A 5,623-nucleotide genomic window follows, 5' to 3' on the forward strand; every position below is an offset into this window, starting at 1 on the left:
TGTTGTTTAATAAAGTTACATATGTAATATAAAACAGCCGGAGGTGTTTTTATTGTTTAACTTGAGTTGAAATGTGAGCACAGGCCCTGGTAATGACACTTTAAACGAGTCACTGACTCTGACAGCCAAGCTGTGAAATCACAGCACCATCGTACTGCAAATAAACTCCATCTGATAAAGTGACAGAAGTCTGTCAGTGAGTCCTAAAATTGTATTTCATTAAAACGTGAAGAATCTAGCTGTGAAAATACATTCAATCTGTTTCCAGTAACATTCAGAAAGTGGATCTTAAGACAAAAATGAGGAATGCAGCTTACTGCACTAAAACCTGGAAAAATGATCCTGACTGTAGAAAATACTTGAAATAAAATCATTTGCATTTAAAAAAGTTTCAAAGGTTTTTAATGCACTGGGAGATTTTTAATTTGTGTTTAAAAAATGACTAAAATCCAGATAAAAGACTCCATAAGAAGCTTCATGCATTGCATGAAAAGCAGCAGCTGACTCACCTGAGTTTCACTCAGGATGAAGGACGTTTAGTGCAAATATTTGACAAAACACACCACTGTAAATATTCAGAAGTTGAATTTAGCTGCTCTGATCTCGCTGCAGACTGACTGTGTCAGTGAACTGTGTGTTCTGAAGTGCTGCGTGCTGATTCTGATGACCAAGTTACATCAGAACACTGAACAATCCAAAATCAGAGACCAGCAATTACTTAAAAACTTTTATTAAAATTAATGAAGCAGTCAAAAGATGAATGATGCTCAAACATGCTGAGTTCCCTTTTTAAGTTTATCACTGTCAATCTGCCATCACAGCCCTATAAGAACTGAGCACATATAGAAGTACTGTACATACAGTGTACCAACATGAAGAGTTTCCTCACTTTTATCTAATTAACCTTCTGTTGTCCAGTCTGCTAACTGTAAGCAAACATCAGCATTTTTTATGGGAGATATTCCTGTACTTCCTGTCAGCAACGACTGCATATTTACACATCCAGGAATGTTAGCTTTCATTTGGTGCATTGTTTTTGTCCACCTGTGAGTGCATGATCAGTTAGCTCTTCTATCACCTCTGCACTCACAAAAAATCATTCTTTGGATTTATTTAATCCTCTCATGTCAACAATTTCCACCAACCTCAGTTTCCTGGACAACTGCCTGTGTTACAGTACTTAACGATAGATTTCGTTACCATATCATCACCATTTCAACCTGTTACATTTGTATTCTTAATTTAATCATTCAAAAGCATGTCATATAGCAAACAAACCTTATACTATAGGAGTGATTAAAAATGTGTACATATAGTGTAGATATAGTGATACTATAGGAGTGATTAAAAATGATGGAAACGTAATAAAAAATGTGCTTCAAGTCATCTAACATTTGTGCATGATTGTTATGTAATTGTAACTTTCTTGTACAAAGACTGAGTGTGTGGAGATGGAAAACAACTACCTGTGTGCTGTGTTCAAGGTCATGATGCACTTTATGTGTCTCCATTATGACACGAGACCCTACGTGATGGTGAGAATTGAACTCCCTACAGCTGAACAAATATTCTATCAATGGGCATAAAGGAGCTGTTATCCTTTAGTTTCCTTGTTTATGCTGCTGTGAAGACTGTTATGCTGTGTTGATCCCTTTGCAGCGGTTTCTTTCAGTCAATCTCAGAGAATCGTTTTGGTTTCAGTGCTCAGTTTATTTTTCCAATAACACACACCACTAGCAGTTAAATAACTGTTAAAGTTTCATTTTTCCAGAAATGGATTCATGGGTACTATAAACTGTGACATTAATAAGTCAAAGCAAGAAGCTGAATGAGTCTCTTAGCAATTTATTTTTCAGCTTTTTGTTTTTTTGGACATAACCCTATAAGAAATCATTTTGGTTGTTATTGTTTGCAGTGTTATTGTGATAACAGTGTTTTTGCAGCAATATAATAGTCTTTGTTTTCCAAACAATAACTCTACAATAAAAAGCAAACTCTGTGAAAGCTACATATTATAACAGTGAACAGTTGTTTTCTGAATTTGAAACTATGAAAAAGTTATTTTTGTGTCATTTGTGATTTGAAACTAGTAAATCTGCAGTCATTTTGTTTAAAGCAACTACAGTAATGTTCCTTCATAATAAATGCCTGAAACATGCCAGGACATTTTATAGCTAAACACACTTCAGATATTTTCAGCAATAGTCTTTTGAATCCACCCTATGTATGAACAGACGTTCATAAACCCTGCTGGCTCAGTGCAGGCGTGCTCACCATCACATGTGAATGAAATGATACCATAAAGCCTGTCTTTGGACACCACTCCTCCACCAGAGTCACCCTGTAAAACACACAGTTTTAATGAGAGGTTTTTTCACTAATTTAAATATTTATCTTAAAATGACAAAATGTGTAACAATGGCAGAATAACAAAATATGAACCACTCACATGGCACGCATCCACTCCAGCTTTTGGAGCACAGAACGCACGTCCAGGTCTGCTGTGAGGAGGGCAGGCAGCTACAGCTGTGACTGCACACTGGAGAGTATCTGATTGATCACCTTCTAAATGAGCATAAAAAACAAGTACCTTTATAAAAATGTTTTTTTTTCTTTTTCTTTTGGAAAGTAGTATTATTTTTACAATAAATGAACCAAAAAGATTAAAAAAAAACTTGGAAGTTAATTGTTAATTTATGTTGTAACATTTCAACAGCTTTAAAGCATTTTGAGAATAATTTATTCTTCATTTAAGAACATTTTAAAGACATTTTTAGTCTTAAGAAAAATGATCTTCCAAATGTCAAACATGTCAAAATACAGTAAGTTGACAGTGATTATACAGTCAGATTTGGCAGAGCAGTATCAGTTTATAGGAATAAATAAATGTTATAAGATGAAATAAAATGCAGTGTAAATATGTATCAATTATAAACCTGTTATCAACTACACAAGCTAAAATACTGACACTGAGAAACAGATAAATGTGTTGATTAAATAAGAATGATCTCACCTCTTTATTGTTAGGACCCACTGTTTTGGAGGCATAACCTGCAACCTGAACTGGTTGAGATCTGAAATATAATAAAAAGAATAAAGATGACATTTCCTGGTGAGCTGGCTGTGTGCAGCAGGGTTTTAGTTTAGTCACATCAAGAGGAGCAGATTTGCATGAGTTTAACCTCCTGCTCCGAAACTGGCATGGCAAGATTTAGCTGCACAATTCAAGTTATTTGGATATTTGCAGTTTGAGGTCCTCCTAGTGGTCAGTTTCAAGTATTGTAGAAAATGACCTCCAGTGAAAGAAACTCCTGGGATGAAATGGGACAAAAGAAGATTCATCAGGCGCCACATGGGTTACCTTTCCTGATTTAACAGTATGTGAACATACAACCAGTTTACTGCATGTTATCAGGGGTTAAGGTCTTGCTCATGCTGTTGAGGCCAGCTCTTTTTGTCAATGAGTTCTCCTGATGGTTCAGGGATTCTAACTTTATGTTCGCAAACCTGCTTCTATAATAAATCATTAGTCTACTAATTAATGAACTAAAACCTGATTATCTGCATTATGCATCTACATCAAGAGGCTCTTCTTGAATGTGTAACCACTGTCTGTGTCTGTCTGCAGTTTTACTGCAGCAGTCTGGATTTGGGGTCTAACACAAGGCCACAGTCATGTGTCTATCTTGCCATTTGGTGGATAAAATACTGAAACAAAACCCACCACACACTGAACATCCTCAGTGGCCACTTCATTAGTTACATCTTGCTAGTACCAGTTTGGATCACCTCCAGTTTTGCTGAGCCTGTGTGAACTGTAACCTTGGTTTCCTGTTCTTAGTGGACACAAATGGCACCCGGTGTGCCGTCTTACCTGGTGTTCAGATGCATGTTTTTCTCCAGAGGTTGACCTTTTAAAGCGATACTGAACACTGCTGAAACAATAAAACCCACCTTTGTATGGATCCCACTCACTGCAATAATTCATGCTGCTTTTTTCCCCCTTCACTGTTACTAAAATGTCTCCCCATTTTTGTGAAGCGGCACACGTGCACTGTAGCCAGAGCCGGCCCAAGCATTGAAGGGGCCCTAAGAAAGATTTTTTGGGGGCCCCTTCATACCATTTCATTGTCCCCTGAACTTAATCGTTATTAATGCTGCAGGGTTAAAGTTGATTATTAATTTTTTTAGGATTTATTACTGTTTCAGCCTTTTCAGTTCAATTCCATTTTATTTATACAGTGCCAACTCACAACAAACAGTCGCCTCAAGGCACTTTATACTGTAAGGTAAAGACCCTACAATAATTACAGAGAAAACCCAACAGTCAGCCTAATCTTAAAAATAGAGAGGGTGTCTGTCTCCTGAATCCAAGCTGGGAGCTGGTTCCATAGAAGAGGGGCCTGAAAGCTGAAGGCTCTGCCTCCCATTCTACTCTTAAGTATCCGAGGAACCACAAGTAAGCCAACAGTCTGTGAGCAAAGTGGTCTATTCAGGTGATACGGTACTATGAACCAATGAAGAGATATGTGAGAAATATGCTCTCTTTCTAGTCCCTGTCAGTACTCTAGCTGCAGCATTTTGGGTCAGCTGAAGGCTTTTCAGGGAGCTTTTAGGACAGCCTGATAATAACAAACTGCAATAGTCCAAACTAGAAGTAATAAATGCATGAATAAGCTTTTTAGTATCAATCTGAGACAGAAATTTTAGAGTGTAGCCTACTCATTAAATTAGTGTTGTTACAAGTGTACAAATCTGGACAGTTAGAATAGTTTCTTCTGTTTTTTTAGGAAACTGACATTTGTAAAAATTAAAAAAAAAAAAAAAAGTTTCATGACAAACGTGGGTGACCTTGGGGGCCCCCTGGTGGTCAGGGGGCCCTATGCAGCCGCATATGTTGCCTATGCCTTGGCCGCTCTGACTGTAGCTGTAGCTAAAAGGAGCCATGACCGACAAGCAAGAGAATAAATAGGTCCCTGTGACAGCTGGGAGAGACTCCAGCCCCCCCGCGACCCTGAACAGGATGAGCGGAAGCGAATGGATGGATGGATGGATGATATCACATCACACACTGTGGAATAATAATGCACTCCATGGCAACAAAGTCTAAACACTATACGATGGTAATATATATATATATATATATATATATATATATATATATATATATATATATATATATATATATATATATATATATATATATATATAGGTAAATGTAGTCGGATGGTAACTAAGAGAGGAAAAGTAGTTCGGCTAATACGGCTAATAAAGTCAGTAATGACCTGATAACATCCAAAGCTGGTGAACTGGCAGTCATGCAATTTACCTGGACAGCAACGCGAATACGCGTCGCCATGGTCACGGCCGATGGGGGTCATGGGTACTGTAGTTCATTTATTTATTCATCGTTTGTTCGTGGATTTAACACAGAGAAAAAAAAACGGCTTCAGACCACGGAACTCAGAAAAATTGGACACCGAATATAGCACTAAAACAATTCCATATGGATGTTGTTGTTTCCATGTGTAGAATGTTGCGAGCTAAAATGCACATTCTAGAATGCTGCCTTTGAGTTGCTTTGAAGTAGAACGACATCATCGCCCATCAAAGCGCTGGACAG

Source organism: Archocentrus centrarchus, chromosome 1 (genome assembly GCF_007364275.1).
Source record: "Archocentrus centrarchus isolate MPI-CPG fArcCen1 chromosome 1, fArcCen1, whole genome shotgun sequence".
Classification (NCBI taxonomy): domain Eukaryota; kingdom Metazoa; phylum Chordata; class Actinopteri; order Cichliformes; family Cichlidae; genus Archocentrus; species Archocentrus centrarchus.